The sequence below is a fragment of the Phocoena sinus genome, chromosome 16, assembly GCF_008692025.1.
Source record: "Phocoena sinus isolate mPhoSin1 chromosome 16, mPhoSin1.pri, whole genome shotgun sequence".
Lineage (NCBI taxonomy): Eukaryota > Metazoa > Chordata > Mammalia > Artiodactyla > Phocoenidae > Phocoena > Phocoena sinus.
The window spans coordinates 33,519,120-33,542,238 of NC_045778.1; the positions used below are offsets into that span (position 1 = coordinate 33,519,120).

A 23,119-nucleotide genomic window follows, 5' to 3' on the forward strand; every position below is an offset into this window, starting at 1 on the left:
CAAATTGTAAAAGCAAAGCTATACAAAGAAAATTACACGAAGAAGCATACACATACACACTCACAAAAAGAGAAAAAGGAAAAATTATATGTATAAAAAAGGAAGAGAGCAACCAAATCAATAAACAAATATACCAATGATAATAACCTCTAAATGCTCAACTAAGATAAACATAAAACCCGAAACAAATTAGATGCAGAAAACAAACCCCAAGTCTACAGTTGCTCCCAAAGTCCACCTCCTCAATTTGGGGAAGATTTGTTGTCTATTCAGGTATTCCACTAATGCAGGGTACATCAAGTTGGTTGTGGAGATTTAATCTGTGGCTCCTCAGGCTGCACAGAGAAATTTCCCTTTCTCTTCTTTGTTTGCACAGCTTCTGCTGTTCCCCTTTGGATTTGGCCCTGCCTCTGATTGTAGGTCACCTGAGGGTATCTTTTTCCCACCCAGACAGGACAGGGTTAAAGTACCAGCTGATTAGGGGGCTCTGGCTCACTCAGGAACGGCGGAGGGATGGGTATGGAATGCAGGGCAAGCCTGAGGTGGCAGAGACCAGTGTCTCTGCAACAGCCTGAGGCATGGTATGTGTTCTCAAGGGGAAGTTGTCCCTGGATCATGGAACCTTGGCAGCGGCAGGCTGCACAGGCTCCCGGGAGGGGAGGTGTGGTTAGTGACCTGTGCTTGCACACAGGCTTCTTGTTGGCTGTAGCAGCAGCCTTAGTGTCTCATGCCTGTCTCTAGTGTCCGCGCTGACAGCTACAGCTCTCGCCCATCTCTGGAGCTCGTTTAGGTGGTGCTCTGAATTCCCTCTCCTTCAGCACCCTGAAACAATGATCTCTTGCCTCTTATGCAGGTCCAGACTTTTCCCCAGACTCCCTCCCAGCTAGCTGTGGCACACTAGCCCCCTTCAGGCTGTGTTCACGCAGCCAACCCCCTTCCTCTCCCTGGGATCTGACCTCTGAAGCCTGAGCCTCAGCTCCCAGCCCCCACCCGCCCCGGCGGGTGAGCAGAGAAGCCTATCAGGCTGGTCAGTGCTGGTCGGCACTGATCCTCTGTGTGGGAATCTCTCCACTTTGCCCTCTGCACCCTGTTGCTGCACTCTCCTCTGTGGCTCTGAAGCTTCCCCCAACCCATTCCCCATCTCCACCAGTGAATGGGCTTCCTAGTGTTTGGAAGCCTTTCCTCCTTCACAGCTCCCTACCAGAGGGGCAGGTCCCATCCTTATTCTTTTGTCTCTGTTTTTTCTATTTTCTTTTGCCCTACCCAGGTATGTGGGGTGTTTCTTGCCTTTTGGGAAGCCTGAGGTCTTCTGCCAGCATTCAGTAGGTGTTCTGTAGGAGTTGTTCCACATGTGGATGTATTTTTGATGTATTTGTGGGGAGGGAGGTGATCTCCACCTCTTACTCCTCCACCATCTTGAAGGTTCCCCCCATAATTCTTAATATGAGTTAATAGTTAAATTTTGATTTCATGTCCTGTTTTTTTTTTAATTTTAATGTATTGCATTTAATTGTCCACCATTATTTTTTTTTTTTTTTTTTTTTTTTTTTTTTTTTTTTTTTTTGTGGTACGTGGGCCTCTCACTGCCGTGGCCTCTCCCATTGCGGAGCACAGGCTCCGGACGCGCAGGCTCAGCGGCCATGGCGCACGGGCGCAGCCGCTCCGCGGCATGTGGGATCTTCCCGGAACGGGGCACGAACCCGTGTCCCCTGCATCGGCAGGCGGACTCTCAACCACTGCGCCACCAGGGAAGCCCTGTCCACCATTATTTATTGAACCAAAATATAATTTTATAAAAGCTTCATCAAAATAGATTTAGGAAATATATCAATGTTGAATATTTTCAAAAGTTTTCAAGATTTAATTACTAAAAATAATGTTGAGATGAAAATGGTATCACAACTCTCTTTGGTCATTTTTCATGATTTTTTTTTTTTTTGCGGTACACGGGCCTCTCACTGTTGTGGCCTCTCTCATTGAGAAGCACAGGCTCCGGACGCGCAGGCTCAGCGGCCATGGCTCATGGGCCCAGCCGCTCCGCGGCATGTGGCATCTTCCCGGACCGGGGCACGAACCCGTGTCCCCCGCATCAGCAGGCGGGCTCTCAACCACTGCACCACCAGGGAAGCCCTTTCATGATATTTTAAAGAATAAATTAGATAAGAGTTTGTTTCTGAATCAAATAGTATAAGCAGTCTATGACAAATCCAGTATATTAAAAAAAAAACATTTCCCTTAAGAAAGCATTTACCACTTTAAATTCTTAGCCACAGGGCTCAGGAATTCCATGTTTCCCAGTACCATGATCAATATATTATTGCTAATTATTGTAAAGTGACATGTATGAAAAATCATGTCACATAGTTAATACAAACTTTCATTACCCAACTAGCTAACTTTGTTTCAGCCTTAGGATGTCAACTTTTATTTCTCTTCTTCTCTGAGATGTATGAACACTCAAGACAAATAATGTACATATTCCAGTTATTACTAGAGAAAGTTTAAATTTTAAAGTTACAATTCCGTATCGAATACCAACGTATGGGATTCTTTTTTCCCACATCTCCAAGCAAGTCTCTGACACCAGCACTACATCCTGCAACTCAACTCAATTCTCATACTATGTACAGAGATAGCATCAGATGTCACAGTCTAAGGACTCAGTTCCACAAGACTGCCCTCCACTTCAGACACTAATCATAAGTCTAGGTTGCCCTACCTGCACTTCTGACCAACTGGCTATAAACCAGAATTTCCTACAGCCCCCTTCTTGGGTTTCATTAATTTGCTAGAGCAGCTCACAGATCTCAGAAAACCAGTTTACTCACTAGATTACTAGTTTATTACAAAGGGTGTTAAAGAATAATGACTCAACAGCCAGATGAAGATACTTATACATCAAGGTATAAGGAAAGGGTGCAGAACTTCTCCGAGGGCCTCTCTCCCTGTACCACCCTGTGTCCATCAACACTGAAGTTCTCAGAAGCCTGCCATTTGGGGTTTATTACATAGCAACGATTGATTAAATCATGGGCCATTGGTGACTGAACTCAACTCCAGCCCCTCTCCCCTCTCAAAAGGTGGGGGTGGGAGTAGGGTGGAACTTAAAGTTCCAACACTCTAAGCACATGGTTGGCTCCACTGGCAACCTGCCTCCATCCTTAGTTGCTTTGCAAAGTCACCTCATTAAATTAACAAAAGATAACTTTATTGCTCTTTTCACAGGACATCTAAGGGCTTTGTGCTTTGTGCCTGAAATAAGGATGAAGAACAAATATACATATCCTATTATAAATCGCAACACTACATTAGCCAAGAATGTCTTTGTGACACACTGCTACATGGCTTTTTTCAGTAATGTCCTGTGCTTCTTCATGAGTTTTGCCAATGGAAAGGTAGCTATGGAGGAACCATGCCCAGATCAGATACAAGTGGAGATGCAAAAATAATAGAACGTTATTAATCAGAGTGGAAATAACTAAAACATTAGGTGTTTAATTTTCTAAAGTGTATAAAGGGTATATGTTTTTCCCTAAATTTCTGTCTGCATACATCTCGTAATATAAAGTTCTTCTTGCATGGCTCACTACAGTTTTATTCATGATAATGCCAGGCACTGGATAAAATCCACTGGTGCTGACACAAAGTGCTCAGTGCCTGAATATTGATAAAAGCTAGGGCAGATTGTCTCTTTCTACATATTCTAAACCCCTTATAAGTAGTCATTCTCGAGCACATTTTATCAGTTATTGTCCCAGTAGAGAGCAGATGACAGAGTCAAATTAGATACTTAAAAGAGTGTCTAATAAAAAGCCTGTTAGCAGAAGTGTAATGGAGTTTAAGGGAAACTAAGAAGAAATGGTGCAATATCCCAGGGCTCATGACAGCAGAGACCTACTGACAACATTTCCTAAACCTGAGGAGGTTTCCTTTTCTCAGTAATATGAATTAATAATTCTGAAACTAATTTCTATGTATTCTAGAATTGGACAAATACATAAACATATACTAAGGATAGCGGCGACCAGATTTCTGAGGGTTGGAGAAGGGAATTATATGGAAATGAGAAGACCAGAATTCTATGGTATCGGATTAAATTTGGAGTTATCAATATAAATTGATAGACCTTCCATAAGTCTGCCTGCTGAGAGACCTAGAAGCACCAAAACAGCAATGAGCATACCTTGAACCACTAGTAGGAACTAGACCTCCATGGAGAAATGGTTGATTCCAGGGCTGAGGCACTAAAAGTACAAGAAGAGTTTTGAATGTTGTGTTGAGCCTCAAAGTAAGAAAATACTCAAAGAATGGTGGGACATGTCAAGAGGACATGAAGGCTCGAGGGCTTGAAGGACCCTCAACAGCCAAGATTCTGACAATCTGACTTGAAAATGAATATGATAGTAGCAGATTATAACCCCACTGGAAAAAATAAAATGTTTGAGTCCATCCTGATAAATAAATAGGAAAGAAGGAAAAGGAAGAAATGACTACCATAAACTGAAGAAAGCCACACAGCAGGAACTGTGGCCTTTGGCACAGAGATGCAGTTCACCAGTGGTTACCCAGAAGGGAGAACGCTGGAAGCTAAAGAATTGCCTATCAGCCCTCTCTTCCACCCCTCTCTAGTCTCCTGTGGGTGTCTCCCATTGATGGATCCTTACCAGAAGCTAGAGGTCATGGCAGCACACTGATGCAATCTATGCAGGTCAGATCCCTGGAAAATAGAAAACAGGATGACAAGATGGCTTGTGGACCTGTAGGAACAAAAAAAAAATGATCCAGAAAACTCTTTTTGACATGGTTGCCAGAGAGGTTTTTCCAAAATAGACATTTAGTCATTTTTGTTTTCTTTTATTAAACAATTATTGCCAAAAAGACAGAACTTCATGAAAGTCAAAACTCTTCACAACTTGGTCCCAACCCTTTTTAGCTTTTCTCCACCACTGTCTTGCTCTATCTCATAAACCAAACTCCAATCTTATCAGACTATGTGATGTTTTTGAAGCCACTCACTCATAGCACGGTGGCTTTACCTACCTTTGTTTTCCCTTGCTTGGAGCACTCTTTTCACACTTATTTAACACAAAATTTTCTACAAATTCTGAAAGGTCTGGGTCAAATATAACCTCATTTCTCTTCTTCCCAACCACCATTAGGCAAGTGAAGTTTTACTCCACTTTTATTAGGCAGAGGTAACTGATGAGAGATTTGTGCTTCAATAATACTCCAAAATCGACTGTCAACACATACCATGTAATATATTTTTTTTATCTCTTTCCCAGGTGAACTGAGATCTTTGTATTTTGGCCATATTCCTGATATAGAATTCAGGCACTCTATAAATAATTGTTGAGATGAATATATGATGACTCAAATTATATAGAAATCTGATTTTCACACTATGCTTTATGAAACCCTACATTCAGTTACAATGTTTGAAGAGTCAATTCCTCAGATCACTACCTTCATCACCACAAAGCTAATTCAACCAAACCACCAGATCTTATGTTTATTTAATATGTAATATTTTTTGAACAAAAAATTCCACTGCTAAATCATATTGAAAAAGTACTAAGACATCACGGAACATTTTAAGAATATCTTGCATTTATATAACTGACATTGAAAATTACATATACATTTGGCCCTTGTATCCACAGTTGGTTGAATCTGCGGATATGGAGGGTGGATACCCAAGTATGATTTTATATATATATATATACACACACACATACATATATATATATATTTATATTATTTTCTATATAATGAATAATATATATAAAATGACTGGGTTTTTATGTCCCCCTTTTATAAATAAAGAAATGAAGAAGCAAAAAACTAAACAACTTGCTCAAGGCCATATATCTTGCAATGAAGCAGGACAGAATGTTCCTGATGGATAGGATTTTCTTTAAAGGAGTTTATGAAAACAAAGGAGGAAATGCCAGTAAAGAGACAGGTTCTCCAAATAATGGCTATAATTCCCTGTGCTGTACAATATACTCTTTCTGTTCTATACATAGTAGTTTATATCTCTTAATTCTGTACCCTTATCTTGCCCCCCACCCCCCATCCTTCTCCCAACTGATATCCACTCATTCTGAGGCAGGAGATAGATGGGCTCCAAGCTAGGCATTCACAACTGGCCTCCTGTTCACACTTCCTGGGGTGAGAAGATGGGCTCCAGGCCAGACATTCATTACCAGTCCCCTATTTATATTTCCTGAAGCAAGAGACAAGCGGGCTCCAGGATTACATATTTATGACTGGACACTTGTCTATATTTCGAGATCTGCACCTCGATATAAAAACCAGCAACAGAAATAGGGTAAATAAGCAGACATTGGACATTCTTATGGCAGGGACAGAGTGGGACTAAACCCTGTTAAAAGATCAAGAGGTCATACATTTCCCATCCTTGGGGCAAGGGAAACATTGCACATGCGCAGAAAGGCTCCTTGGCGGTCAAAAGGAGGGGGCACCACCCCATAATATGTGATGCTAAGGCCGTCCCATAGGCCTCTGGGCTGTAATCCAGCTTGGAAAAAAGTTGCCCACGCATGTTGGGGAGGGTCCTAGGGCAGGGCAGGTGCGGAAAAAGAAACCAGATTATTGGCCAAAGGTAAACAAAGACCCGGAAGAACTGCCCTATATAAGTGACTTAACGGCCTCTTTACTGCACTCCTCGTCATTAGGGAGGACGCCCACAGCCTTTCTCTCCAGGTGTGCATCTCTGCCTTGCCTCCATCTTAACTAAACAAACTGTTTCTCTGTGTGCTCTCCCACTTGTTGTGCTATGTCTCTGATAATAAACTTTGTACCTGTTTTTACAGTTTTGCCTCCGTGAGAAATGCATTTTTCACTGGGGACGAGAGCCAGGGGGTGTGGTGGCTAGGAATCCTAGTTTTCATCCAGGCTACCCAGGTTCCATTCCTGCACAGGGAATTAAGACCTTGCTTCACGCCACCACTCACAGCTGCCCCTCTGAGATCAGTTTGTTTTCTATATCTGTGAGTTTGTTTCTGTTTTGCTATATACATTCGATTGTTTTATTTTTTAGATTCCACATATAAGTGATAACATAACTGTATTTGTCTCCCTCTGTCTGATTTATATAATCATTATTTTGTAATAACGTTAAATGGAGTATAATCTATAAAAATACTGAGTTACTATGTTGAACACCCAAAGCTAATATAATGCTGTAAATCAACTATACTTTAAAAAAAATTTACACAAGAAAAAAAAAAAAAAGAGAGACAGTCTCTCCTGGCAAAGGTCTTGGGAAAAAGCCAAACCTCCTGAATTTAAAATTGGAATGTCTACATCGAACCCCCTCTTCACCCTAGAGAAGCATCAGAAAAAAATTGCCAATCCTGCCTGTGAAAAGGGAGGACAATTTTCTCTTGACATGGCTTCTTTCCTTCTTTCAGGTTGAGTAAATGATCCTTTTCTGTACAAGGAATGTCATCATGCTAGACTAAGGAGATTAATGCAAGTCTTAAATGAGAGTGATATGCTTCTTCTTCATTGACCAGGTCTGGCTGGGGAAATGAATTGCTGCCAATTTTTTGCACAAGAGAAATTGTTGCTCTTACTAGAATTACTCAATTGAATCAGAGGTTTGCTCTCATTAACTCCTCAGTGATTGCTACTATAAGAAGTGTTTGATTTTTGGCAACTTTTGCTGTAGGAAACAAAATCTCAAACTGGTTCCAAGAGGAAGGAATTTAATTACAAATACCCACATGAAAGATGTGACTCTCTTGGACATTTAAGAACAGAAACACTGCAGGAGGAACTTGAACACCTGTAACTGGTAGGAGCGTCTAGACATGGGGTAGCTCTACAGGCACCTCAGTAGCAAAAGGAGTCACAGGGTTTCTGTTGAAGTAACTAGCCATGAACAAGAACACAGTTATACTTGCATGTCTGTTTCTTTCCAGTCTGCTAATCACTTACATGTTTTTAATATTTCTTAAATTAAATTCTCTAGACCTGCTGGTCTAGAGCTGTGCTACTTAAAATTTAATATGAATATGGATCATCTGGGAATCTTGGTAAAATGCAGATTGATTCAGGAGGTATTGGATAGAGCCTGAGATTTTGCATTTCTAATTAATTACCTGGTGATGCCAAAGATGCTTGTTCACAGATCATGGTTTGGGTGCAAGGTAGAGAATCTTACCAAGTCAGGCAATAAGTGTACTAGGCCAGTTTAAGGGCCTGACTGCCCTTAGATCATGTGCCTATGATCTGTCCAATCACTTGGGACCAGGGTTTGGGGATAATTTCCTCATTGTATCAAATATACAGAGACTGTGAGAGGGGAAGTTCACCAAGGAAGGGACTGGGATTAGGCTGACACTCTAAATTATGCCTCCTATAAGCAGTTACTTTCCACTGAGTATTGATTTTAGTTCAGGAACTTCATCTACTGCTGAGTATCATCATAGAAGATCAAAAGAGAGTCAGACACTCAGAGCCTCCCTACTCACATTACCTCTTGCTTTAACTTTAAGATATGAAGAAGTGACCTCATTTTCCTATAGCCTACTTACAGTGGGGAGAATTGTACTCACTAGGAATTTCGCTAAAAATGTATCTCTCTTAAAAGCAACAACCTTGGTAACTGGCATGTATTATCAAAATCTGTGGTCTCATATATTGTTTTCTGCATGTTGTGGAAAAATCTAGAAACTGGGATTTTTAATGCAAATTCTCTATCCTGAAAATGGAGTTATCATCCTAGAATACACCCCTCATCTAATCACTGTCATTGATGATTCACCTTCAGGGTTCTTCAGAATCTGATCTCAACTTACCTTTCTGTGTCATCTCCTACCACTTTGCCACATGTCATACCCTGTGTCATCCCTATGTCATAACCAATTATTACCTACTTCAGAGAACATCTGAGACTCTGTGATTTTACTACAGCTCTTTTTACCTAAAATGTGATTCCTTGTACGTTTGCAATTCATATCTCTGCTCATCTTCTAATCATTCCACTCACGGTTAGTTTATTATTATTTTCTTTGTTCCAACAGCCATAAGTAGGTACCCTAAAATAGCACTTAGTACAGTATATTTGTTTATGCATGCCTACTATGAAAATTATTTTAAATATTGTATCTTCATAGATGAGCAATATTTTATTGAATGAATGAAGAGAATGAAGGAATCAGCTGGTCTTCAGAAGGAGAGTTGGAGATGCAGTGGTTAGGGGCATCTGGGGAGGTGAAAATGGGGAAAAAAACAAGCAAATAACAAGGTAAGCCATAGACAAGAAACACACTACACACCCAGTGAATGGACTCATACAGGTATTTCTGCCATTTGCTTCTCACTTGACTCTATGCTGGGACTGTTCATTTTCAGCAAGTTAGAATGATTTTTAAATCCTGAATTCACAGCTGCTAGAATATTCACTTCTCCTAAATGAAACCACTCTTTTCATAATCCAGGATTCTGGTGCTACAACAGCCGCTGAATTGAAAGTCAGCACCAAAAGGTGACCCATGGAAATGGCAGGGAAAGTAAATCAAATATCAAATAAAGCCAATTCCTTCACTCTCCCCAGCTGATTACTGTTCTTTAGAAGATAAAATATTTAATCCATCCTAGAGCTATGGAATCCAGGGGCTCTTATTACTAAATAGCTTTATTGCAACAGGTTAGATGTGTTCATCTTAGCACTTTATAACTTTGCCTGGAAAACATTTATACTCATGAGGTCATCTGGCTAAGCTTTCTTGGCTTATATTTATCCCAGAGAAAAGAAATTTATTTTTCTTTGCAGAAGTAGCTCAGTGCTTTCCTGTTTTCTCATGCCATCCTTGATTTTAAATGATTACAGTTTTAACCATCTGATCCAGAGATTTTATATCTTATGCTTCCCTTTTGCTCTAGAGGGCATGATGTGAATGTATTTACTATGTAAGATGTAGTCTATTATTATAAAGAACGGTTTACTTTAGTCAGCTCAAAGAAATGCTAATAGACATTATGAGTTAATAGCGGGGGGGGGGAGAGGGAGAGAGAGAGAGAGAGAGAGAGAGAGAGAGAGAGAGAGAGAGAGAGAGAGAGAGATGTGTGTTGTGTTTCCATTTGGATGGTTTGTCTTTATTTCAGTAGACCAATCTCCTCTCCCCTGCAAAAATGGAAGAAAAGACAGAGAAAGTCACAGGAAGAGGAGAAGTGCCAGAGGGGGAAATACACTAGTCCACACGGGGGGCAGAGCAGCTATAGCCAGCCTACTTCTCCTCTTATCTCTCTGGTGGGTCGTGGCAGCCTTTTCAAGCTTAAACTCCACGGTGATGTTAGAGGCAACGTTTCTAAAGGCCATGGAAATGCTTGATATCCACTTAAGTCAAACATATTGAGAGACCTCAGTGGCACTTTGCACACCACCATCTTCCACTGCATGTAGTCCTTTTGGCCCTGGGAACTATGCATGTACAGCAGCAAGTACTGGGCTGGCCAAAAAGTTCGTTCGGGTTTGTCCGTAAGATGTTACGAACACGCGAACGAACTTTTTGGCCAGCCCAATATTTTTTTTTTGTTTAGCTCACACTGGCAGCTGTTTGCATACAGGACCTTGCACATCTCCCAGCAGACTCCATGTGCTTGTGATACTTCATACTCCATGTAAAGTAGAGTGGGCACCACTTAGCCTCTTGAAATTCTTTTATCATTGCTTCTGCTGCCCACCAGGTGAAGTTTGAGAGTCTCCACTAGTTCTTCTGGCCCTGACTGTTGCCAGAGGGAGAGGCTCGGGTCTTCCCACAGGGCAAATTCTGCTGGTTGTGTATATGTCAGAGCTGTTCGGCTTGGAAGGAATTTCCTGTCTGGGGCTCCACCATTGTGGGAAGCCACAGGGACATGGTGACGGGGCAGTGCCGAGGCACCTCGCCATTGCTGTCTGTGAGGCAGCACCCAGAGGCTTGGCTGGGCTGCACCAAGGCTGTCATGGGTTTCTAGTGCAGGCAGGGCAAAGGCTGGGTCAATTGCAGCAGAAGCAGAAGCTGGTGGAGGCCCCAGAACCTAGCCTGGTCAGGCTCTTTTCTTTCTGGTGGAAGCTGGCCCTCTCCAAAAATGGGGAATTCCTGTTTTGATTTCTGCTGGTGGAGAGGTCACTCTGCGTAGGGAACAGGAGTTATTTTCTTCTTTGCCAAGACAATCAGAGAGGTGGCAGGCAAGTTGACTGTGCTGCTAGCATTTTGTTCTGGTTCCTGGCCATCTGAAGGCTGCTGATTTTCTGCACTGCTACTCTGAGTATTCTGAGAATTAGAGAAGGAAATGGCAGGACGAGCATTCTTGCTGACACCCCACTGGTTGGGGTTGACAGAGATTATTCTGTACCTTGTGAGATGGGAAAGGACTGCTGCTGTTGGTCAGATTAGGTAAAGGCTGGGGCCTCAGGGCGATAGTACAGCCCTCCAATTCTATGCTCTTGTGTCCCAGGAGCTGATGGGCGGCCATCACCTCGAACTTCTGGCCCATCAGTGAGTACTTGATCTCTTCTTGTGTGTAACCTATTGACACCATCAACTCTGGGGGGTCTTTGTAGTCAGAGAGCGGTTCCACATAAGGCTTTAGTTCATCGTTATGACCCAAATTTATCCATGAATCTTTCATAATTTGATCAAAAGTGCCTCTCTTGCTGGGAGCGCTTCTCTTGGTGGAACTGAGAATGAGAAATTTCTTGAGCAGGTTTTCACACTCCATGGACAAGTAGAAGGGAATATGGTATATTTCACTCAGTAACTTCTCCCATGGCTTCTTGAGATAAGAAGGCAGGGATCAGATGACCCCTGCGTATAGGACGACTCTCAGCCTCCACGCCTCCCACACGGGTCTATCTTAAATTTTTCCCTGGAGTAGTTCTGGGGCAGCAAAATTCCTGCCACAGAAGTTACGTAGCTGGTTGCCAAAGGTGAATTTGTTGCTGAAACCAGAGTCTACAATCTTGATGTCCATGTCAGCATCCAAGAGCAGGTTTTCTGCCTTTCAGTCTCTATAAACAACCCACTTCTGTTGGCAGCACTGCACAACAGATACTTTCTGGTGGAATTTTCTTCAAGCCTCTTTTCCTTTCATGTGCCATGAGCTACTAGGTAATCAAACGCATCTCTTCCACTAGCATATTCCATGATGAGGTAGAGTGTTTTCTCAGTCTTGAGATTAAATAGCTTTTCCTCTCTTGGTGAAAATAAACCCTGAATTTTCTAAAGTTTAGTACTGAGATTCATACTCACTGTCAATTCACTCTCAGAAATACATAACTTGAAGTTATATAAAAATAGAGCCTAGGAATTTCAATATTTATCTTGAAGTGGCAGATTTATAATCCACATAAGAAAGTGCTTAATTTCCCTCTAGTTAATTGTATCCAATAGTTTTTAGAGGATTTGCTAGGTACACAAACAATCACCATTGGTGGTAGTGTAAACTGGTGTAAATATCTTTCAGTGGGGATTTCACAGCATCTATGAAATTAAAACATGCATGTGCTTTTAACTTACAGTTCCATTTTTATAAATCTATTATACTTATATGGACACATATGGAAATGCTTATATGGACACAAAGATATGTGTGCAGGGGTGATCACAGCAGCATTATTTATAATAATGAAAAATATTTATAATGATGAAGAACATGAGCTAAGATGAATGTCCATCCATAGAGAGATGACAAATTATCCACGGTACATTCATACTTTGCTTAATGGATTCCTATCATTTTGCTCATCCAGGTAACTTTTATCCTTGTGATATTTGTTTAGAGATGTGGAGAGACCATTACTGAAACCACACCCAGTTCCTGCTCCCAACAATGTGGTTTAAGATGGAAATTGGCATATTTTAATTTCTCTGTCTGTAGGCCAACAATTACCCAATGTTCCAGACTTGGGTAATTGAACAAGGATGTGACAGTCATAATTCCCCGGACTTCTACATACAGTTGATTGAGCCAGAGATGGATACCTAACCCAAGCTGAATCAGTTAAAGTCATGCCATAGATTTTTTTTGAAGTGGAAATAAAAAAGGGAACCTGGGAATTTTCTGGTAGCCTCATTCCCCTTCCTGTAGAAATTATTAGCTTTGCAATGAGAGAGACAATCCAGCTGACAATATGCAAGAATCTGAGTTTAGAGAAGAGTGTACAAAATTTTGATTTCAGGAAATATTGAGGCCCAGCTCCACCTTCTGATACTATAGTTTAATTATTTAATCCTTCTTTGCAATTCATGAACCAATAATTTTTGTTTTGATGTTATATTGGTGAGTAAAAAGGCACATTTCATAACAACATGAATAATTTGGTATAATTTTTATAAACCCTACACCTTATTTGTATATGAATCTAAAAATCATCATATAAGACACAGAGCAAAGTGTTGACAGTGATTTACCCTTGTAGTGGGCAAAAAGAGAGGGAAACACTTTTGTTTTTACATTGTATACTTTTATACTGACTAGCATTTTAACAGTTAACTCTATTAGTTTTATAGTTGAAAAATAATTTTAAAATCCCATCAACTAAAAACTTCGAGGAAGAGTATATGAAGAAAAACGAACAAGTGCCTCGCACCACGCACTCTTGAATATTCTGATGCCGAGGGCACCTGCATTCACTGGTTTCACACTGAAGCCAGTAGAGAATCGTAATTGCTTGTGATAGAAAGCCAAAGTTGTGGAGTGTTTTCCCAACTCACAAATGCCTAATTTATGAACATCTGGCAGGTAAAGAGAAAGCTGCTAGCCCAGGCTAACTTGCCAGGAGACAGCACAGCAGAGTGAGAAATGCTTCAGGTTTGCATTTTGAATTGTGACCCTCTGTTTACTAGCTAACGAAGTGAGTTATTTAGCCTTTCTGCACCTCTGTTCCTCACCAATAAAATGTGCTAACAGTGATTCTTAACTCATAAGATTGCTATGAAGTTTAGCAGAAATAGTGCATGACAAAGCCTGGCACATACAATGCACTCTCTCTATGCAAATGTTAGCCATCCGCGTTGTAGAAGGCAGAATGTCCTCTAGATGCTCAAGATTTCACTGCATCTCTGTATTTTTTCTCTAATGCAAAGCTTGGTATCTGTTACCAGGTACAGACAGCAAATCCCTTGGAATAATGATTTTCCTGTCATGGTGACAAATTTCGACATGTTTGAATCAATTTCTTCAGAATTAATTCTTGTCCCACATATCTGCACATCATTTGACTGGAGTACAGCTACACTTAAATTTATTAAGTTCATCACAATAAAAGCAGAGAGGTTGTTTTACTTCATCTTTGCCATTTCAAAAGTTCTAAGATTCATGTTTTTTTTTCACATAGTACAAATTCCTGAAGTCTGATATCCCTTCAAATCAATGGACTCTTTCAATATGCACCATCCAGGCAGCAGGCCAGGAGCTACTTGGGAGGTAGGGTGTTATTGCCTGAAATGTGCAGGCTTGGCCATAGCCATCCATTGTATCATGGCTCTATGTATTATTTACATTGCTAATACTAGATGCGTTGAGTTTAGTTGCCTTTTAAAATGTCCTCAAAAATAATACACTATGACTAAGCAGTGAAACAGACGATATTGTATATTCAAAGAATAGAGCAGCATGATATATATTAGAACTCTATATCTAAATACATCTAAAATAAAATTTCTAGGGCTTCCCTGGTGGTGCAGTGGTTAAGAATCCGCCTGCCAATGCCAGGGAACCGGGTTCCAGCCCTGGTCCAGGAAGATCCCACATGCCGTGGAGCAGCTAAGCCCGTGCGCCACAACTACTGAGCCTGCACTCCAGAGCCCATAAGGCACAACTACTGAGCCCACAGGCCACAGCTACTGAAGCCTACGTGCCTAGAGCCTGTGCTCCAAACAAGAGAAGCCACCGCAATGAGAATCCCACGCACTGCAACAAAGAGTAGCCCCTGCTCGCCGCAACTAGAGAAAGCCCTCTCACAGCAATTAAGACACAACACAGCCAAAAGCGAAAAAATAAATAAATAAATTTATATTTAAAAAATAAATTAAATTTCTATGTCAGAAAGTATTGTGTTGGAAGTTGACTATACTTTATCTTCCTTTGTTGTTCATAAAATAATAACACTATTATAGATTTTAACTTAAATTCAAATAAATATACTAATCCACATCAAGAAATATGTGGGCTTCTTCACTCTCGGGATTTCCCACTTTACTCTGGCCCACTGTCCTCCAGTGCAGTATCTGCTGACTACAGGCTATATGCCAGGTCTATTGATGGGTACTGTTTTTCTTCCACCAGGGGTCAAAAAGCTTTTCCCACCGCATTCTATCCAAAATAAAGACCTTTCTCCAACAATCATTTGCAGTGGCTGTACTTTCACTTCTAATCCCTATACTTTTGCTGCCATTATGAGCAAACAGATTCAGTGACTGAGCCGGAGTCTGCTTTTGATACAGAGGCCTTTACAAGTGGACCCTGCCACTGAGACAATCGATTCCTGAGGAAAAATACATTTACTTGTAGAAAGGATGCAACTTATTATGAACTGTAAAGTTCATCTAGTTCTCAGATATCTATTAAACTCACAATGTAGATGCAGTGCTAATGTCAAATCTCTAGTATTTGAGATAATATCAGTTTGGACACATATGGTCAAAGAAAGCACATAGGAAAGAACTGAACAGTACTGCCCCTGGCTTCTGTCACTGAGAAAAGGAGAACACACAGGACCACTCAGAATTGCCATAGAATTTTGGTTGTACTAAAAATACAGATATGAGAGTCAGGAAATTTGGGTCATCAAGGAGGAAAGTGGGAGTTTTCAGGGAGAAACAGAGATTTTCTTATTGGAAAACCCATTATAATTGGAGAGGAAGCCAAAAATTTCCAAGAGATAAACCTTAAAGATGCATGAAGCTCCTAGGAGATGCAACAGTGGCTCTGTCTTCCATACACAGAACTTTCCCAACTCAAAAAGCCCCCTGTGTATCTTTAACTCAGGGATCACTTTTAGCAGTGGGAGACATTCACATTATGAAAGGTAGGTGCGTGGGGATGAGACACACTGAAGGCACCACAGCCTTAAGCCACCATCTCATGTGTATCCTTTGACGTCATCTCTTTGAAGAAACTGTCATATGGGAACATTTGCTATTTAAAATGTTCCTTTTTTATTTCTGCCCCACTCTAACTTTTTCCTCGGTGTTGTTTAGTTGAATTTCCACAGTTAAATGCAACTACGCTATAATCCAATTAAGGCCATATTTCTGAATCAGAACTCTCAGGATATCACGGGAAGGTTCACTGCATACCTTAATACCCTGGTAATTTTATTCCCTGCCACATTGGGGATTAATGAGATATTTATGGAGAAAACATTAGAATGTGCCATGCATGATATTGAGTTTTTGAGGAAATATGATTTAAGTTTCAAAGAGCTTATAACCAGGCTTTGTAACTGATGCTTTTTTAAAGGGAGTTCTAACTGGGTAGGAACAGCACACTTGAGGAAGCTCACGTGAGCCTACCGTCTTCACATTCAGGTACATCTGAAAATGGATTCAAATTCTTGAATTTCTTATATTTAGGTCAGGCCCTTGCTCTCACACTAAAATTTTGTCTTTCCTTCTTCCTATCACGCAATACCTAACAGAAAACCTTTGGAATATCTTTGACCATGCATGTAATAGATTTTCAAATTTTATTTGTTGATTAAACAAATAAATGCATGAGCAAGTGAACACATGGGTGAATAAACAATGAATCAAAAAGTTGATTTTCTGACTTAATTTAATATCTACTCTTAGTTCTAAGCATTGATGAGCAGAGTTCTAATGACACCACTGTGGTCAATAGGTGACATCTTTCTCCCTTTATCTCTGAAATGCAGTCACACCCTCCCCCTCAAGCTTCCAGGACCCTCCTTTTTTAAAGCTCTGTCTCCAGGAAATTGACAAATCAAGCCACTCTCCTGATTAGCTGGACCTTCCACCTTGTTTCACTGGCTTTTGGATAAACATGACTTAGCAGCTTCCCTACAAAAAGAAGACTTGTTGAATGACTAAATCTGACTAAATCAATATCTTCTCCCTCCTACTCTCTTTCCTTTTTTGCCTTCCACACCCCCTATCTTTCATCTTTCTCCTAATTCCTCAATATGGTGCCTCATCCTGCTTCTGACTTTTCAACTATAACCTCATTATTTGCTTACTGATTAAATCATGCACTTCCTCAGCAACTTCTTCCTGAATTCCGTGGATGTCTTTTAGATCCTCCTAAATCTCTTCACCACATTTCAAAGTCTACTTCTGTATATATACTGTGTTACATATGAACTTGAACTTATGCCATGAAAGAACAGTAAAGCTTTGCCATTCGTTTCACTGCTTGTTTTTATTCCACTGTTTTCACTTCGCTGGGGTAATGCCCAACTCTCAAGGGGAGGTCACTGCCAGGGGAAAACTGCTGGGCAGTTAATGTCTAACTCACACCAACTGGTCTCTGTACCTGAAGCCTGAAGTGTACATTCAGGGCATTAATTATATTCACAGTGTGCAATCAACCTCATTACGGGAAGTAACTGCTAAATGGGTACAGGGTTTCCATTTAGGAAGAAAAAGAAGTTCTGGAGCTAGATAACAGTGAATGTGTTTTAGGCAAAAGTTTGTCTTGAAAAAGAGCAAGGTAAAGTGGGAGTGGAGAGGCTTGAGATCTAATCCCTCATTTCCAAGAGTGAGATCTGCCCTTGTATTTAAGACACTACTCGAGGCTTAATTTCACGCTCTATAAAATGAGATAATAATATCAAAACTATAGGCTTGTGATGATAAAACCAAAGTATGTATGTGTACGTGTGTGTGTCACATCACAAAATAGGACATTTAATACGTATCAGTGTATTTCAACTACTGGTCTCCGTACCTGAAACCCTCTACCCATTTAGCAGTTATTTCCCATAATGAGGTTGGTTGCACACTGTGAATATAATTAATACCCTGAATGTACACTTCAGAATGAATAAAATGGTAAATTATCTGTTATTTGTATTTTACCACAATAAAAAACCACACAGACACACACACACACGTTTATAATCTTCCTCTTCCCAATGTTCTTCATAACTCCCTTTACTTAAAAGTTATGTCAATAATTACAGAGTCCAGGATAAAACAGCTAAGCTGGTTTTATTAAGTTAAAATATTGTGTACTATTTTCTTTTTCTTTTTTCCATTTTTGCTTTACCTGGTCAAATACAGATTTTATGGCAGAGGGACAGAGACAGTATTATCACGTATCAAAAACTGCACTTCACAGGGGGACTGCAACTTTAAAACACTAAAGTTTTTCACCATCGGAATGTGGTTTCTCAGAGAGAAATGCACAATTTGCACAAAGAATTTCCTGGTATTTTATTTTGTCTGTTGGGTATCAAATGAATCTTGGGGCTTTCACTTGAGTTTCCACTTGACAAGCCCTTGACAGGACACTGATGACTTCCAAATCTCTTTTCCAGCCCACACCTCCCTCCTGAGCACTAGACCATATATCCAGCTGTCTACTGGACATCACCTTGATACTCCTCAGACACTTTAAACTTAACTTGTCCAAAGCTGTAGTCATTATTTTGCACTCTCAGACCTGCTGCTGCTTCTGTATTTTTTATTTTGCTGAAAGACATAACTATCCACTAAGATGTCCAAACAAGATGTCTAGGCATCATTCCCAAATTTTCCTCTCCCACCTACGTCTTATCAATCATCACATTCTTTAGAGTCTATCATAGCATCTCTCAAGGTCTATTTCAAAGGATCTGCCTATGTACACCTACACATCCATGCACATGCAAAGCCTTCTATTTTGGTTGCTTAGCATGACACATTCAGCTATCCATTTGCTACAGTAAATGGATTTCTGTAGTCACAGAATCTCAGCCAAAAGAAAACTTGGGAAAATAAATCAACAGAAGATAAAGAAAAATGCATCATTTACCTGGAGACTTTACTACAAATTTTAATTCTCTGATTTTTTTGTTCTTGTGATGTCAATGCACATTTAAATGATGAGGAATATTTCATAATGATAAAATGGTCAACTCAAGAAGATGACATAAAAAATTATATCTTTTATATCACATGAATAAAAAATTAAAGTGATTAAAAATTGGCAATTCTGTCATCATTTTTGAAGATGTAACACTTCTCTCTTTCCACTGATAGAACAACTAGATAAAATATCAGCAAAGACATAGATGACAAAAGAGATATGAAAAAAGAAGCTAAGAAAAGACTTTATGGCACGAAATGGAAAGATGTAAAATTTTCTTTTTGGGCAGGCAACATGATTTTTTATATAGAGAAACCTAAGACATTGACAAAACAATTATTTGAATAAGTGAATTTAATAATGTCAGAGAACTCAAAGTTCATTTACAAAAGTAAATATCTGTGCTTATATATTATCTGTGAAGAAATGGAAAATCAAACTAAAAATTTCATTCTCTTTATATCACCAACAATCTAAACTAAGAAATGTATTTAACACAAGATATGTGAAGATATGCAGTTGCAGTGTACTGAAAGCTACAAATACTACTGAGAAATAATAAAGAACTAAGTAATGAAAAGATATACTGCTTGGAAGTCAATATTGTAAGATATTGATTGTCCCCAAATTAGTCTATTGGCATTATGTAATTTCATGCCATATTTATAACAACGTTTTATTGTAGCATTTGGTTAGCTAATTCTAAAATTAATAGATATGAAAATGACGTACATTGATCTACAAATCCAAGAAATTCAATGAATTCTAATATAATAAACTCAGAGATTCATATAAAGATACATTATAATCAAAGTAGCTAAAGCCAAAGACAAGAAAGAATCTTAAAAGCAGCAAGGGAAAAAGAAGCAACTTATCAAGCACAAGAGATCCTCAGTAAGGTTAACAGCAAATTTCATCAGAAACCATGGAGGCAGGAAGGCAGTATGATGACATAATATGTTGAAAGAAAAAAACTGTCAAGAAATAATTCTATATCTGGAAAATTTATCCTTCAAAAATGAAGGAGAAATTAAAATATTCTAGGCAAACAAACAAACAAACAAACCCTGAGGGTGTTTATTAACCTGCCCTATAGGAAATCCTAAAGGGAGTCCTTCAGATTCTAAAGAAAGGACACTAGATAGTAATCTGAAGCCAGATGAAGAAATACAAATTGACAGTAAAGGTAAATACATGGGCAATATAAAAGCCAATATCACTGTATTTTTTCTAACTCCAGTTTTTATTTTTCACACAAGTGCATAAAACTAAATATAAATCTATGTTTGGGGAATATAATATATAAAAGGGCCTTTATCCAAAGAAGATATAAAAATGCACAATAATCACAAGAAATGATACTAAACATCAATAGTTTTTAGGAAGATGCAAATCAAAACCACAAAGAGATATCACTTCATACCTACTAAGATACCCATAATTTAAAAAAATAAAAAACAACAAGTGTTGGTGAGGATGTACAGAAATTGGAACACTTGTACATTGCCAATGGGAATCTAACATGCTAGGTCAGCTGTGGAAAAGAATTTGGCAGTTCTTCAGAGAGCTAAATATGGAATTACCATATGGCCCATGGTTCTTGGCAATTTCATGAGAGTGTTCTGAGACCTTCACATTTTGGAACTCATTTCTGCTTAATGATTTAAATTATCTATTACTTTAAAGTAATATACGTTTATTTTCTTTTAGTAACAAGTTTTTGATTTTTCCTATATTTGGCAAATCTACAGAGAAGAAAAGTCAAATCCACAGAGAAGAAAAGTCAAATCCCATGGATTTGAAATGAAGGAATAGCCAGATACTAAGAATCATCTGTAAGTGATCAGGTGGTGAAGCCTGGGCTGTAAAGGTCTATGAACAGATATTCACAGTCTGTTATTCCATTGGACCTTTTCCTCTCCATCATAAAGACTAATTTAAGCCATTATCATCTCATGCCTGGAATGTTGCCAACATACTTCTGTTCTCCCTACCGTCTGGTTCACCTTCCTCCATTCTATCTTTAATATTGCATCAAAAAGTATCTTTCTGAAAAATAACTCTGATCATGTCACTTCCTTGCATCATACCTATTCATATATCTCCTGAAATAAGACTAACACTCAGTGTTTTAGCATGACAGTAAAAGCCTTCTACGACCTGATCCATCACAGAATTACCTACATAGTTGGTGCTTAGTAAATAAAAACTTACTCAATGGATGATCAGTGGTTTCTACCAAGGAAATTAAAAGAAAAAGCAAGCATAATGGTGGGAATAAATTCCTTTACTTCATACATATTTTCTGAGCATCATCTCTATGAAGGAGATTGAGAGGAGAAAATAGAAGATTATCAAACCTCAAATATGTGCTTTTTCTGCCATATCTCTTGCCCCAACCTTTAGGAATCTGAGAATCTAGCAGGGAACACAAGGCTTGTACAAAAACTGCCAAGTGCTTGGGACTTGATAAATGTGCTAAGGCAACTCAGTAGGAGAAGATTCCATTTTCACCTTGGGGACTCAGAGAAGGCCACAGATATTTGATCTGGGCCTTGATGAAGGAGTACGGCAGGTGGGAAGAGACAGATCTCCAGACCCTGGGGCATCTCAGGCATGTGAATTTCAGGGAAGAGGCACATGTTGTCTCGCTGCTTGACTCCAGTGCAGGGCGTGTGAGACCAGTACATTGGAACATCAGGATGGCTGGCTTTGGAGGGTTTAATTGCTAGTAAGAGAAAGTATAAGTGGAGCTTTCTCATTGAATACCCCTGAATCCCCAGCTAACTTTCCACAAAGCCTGAACCCTGGCTGCTTTCCCTCCTAACCTGCCCTCCCTACCTGTAATTCATTCAGACTCACTCTCTGCTCCTGCAACCCAGCAGGACCCTGTGGGGCTCCTGAGCACAAAAGCCTTTCTGTGTCCCCCACTTCTTGATTACAGGAAATAGGTTTCATTCATCCTCCAGGACCTTCCATGAGTTCCAATGAGCAGGTTCAAACAGTTGCTACTTAGGGAAGGGAGGGGGATGCAGAGACAGAAGAACAGTCAAAAGAAACAATAGTGCAGCCTTGGGGCAGGGCCCTGGTTCGCTCAAGGGATATACATAACAATATCTTTAAGCTGTTTTGCAGATACAGAAACCCCCACCAGGTGGGAGAAGTTAAATGTATGCTGCCTACCAGCATGTAGACCTCAGGCCACCAGTTGGAACCAGAAGGTTGATGATGCTGACTCCCACTTACCTCACCACCAAGCAGCCAGAAGAATGGACACGAGCTGATCACGCCCTCTTCGAACCATTACTATGAAACTCTTCACTACCCCCTCCAAGTTGGGACATCTTCTCCAGTTTTGAGGGCATTAGCCTGTTGTGGCCTCTTTTGCCTGGCAAAGCAATAAAGCTATTCTTTTCTACTTCACCCAAAACTCCATCTCTGAGATTTAATTCCATGTTGGGGAACAGAGGCCAGATTCAGCTTCACTCCCTCTCCATGCTTCTGCCGTCCAACCCCATGACAGCAGGCTTTAGTCAGCTTTTTGTTACCAGAGGAAACTGATTTCCAAAACCATTCTTCATGTTGCTTTATACTTCCCTAAGCCTGGGTTTTCTCCCCAGCAGGCTAGGAAACAGAAAAAAGGAACACCAGCCTAAAAAAAGATCTGCATTCTAATCATTGCTCTTGTACATACGTGACCCCGGGCAGATTACTTAACGTTTCTGAGCCATCTGTAAAATGGTGATAACAATTCTTATCTTAAAGAGATGCCATGAGGGTAAAATAAAATGTTTAAGCCTTTAGTTCTTAGATGTTTCACAGAGTGTTAGTTGTCCTCCCACTGCAGTCTCCAGGATCAATCAGGTCAAATTTGGGGGCCTTACTTCCCCCCCTCGCTTCAGCCCTCAATTAGGGCAGCTTAATGAATTCTCTGCTGCGATCATTACTAACTCACCTGGTTTCTTTCTCAGAGACCAAAAGACAGAATTATACAGCAAGGCTTAAAGCCTCCTTTTTAAACTTAAACTAGGCTCACTGGGGAGGCTAAAAGCTAAAGATTTGACCTGTTCTG

General features: G+C 40.0%; 1 pseudogene; it reads right to left on the reverse strand.

The window, feature by feature from the left end:
• Positions 1–10,189: 10,189 nt before the first annotated feature.
• The window catches only part of LOC116741281, a 53,906-nt pseudogene continuing 40,976 nt past the window's right edge, over positions 10,190–23,119 (reverse strand).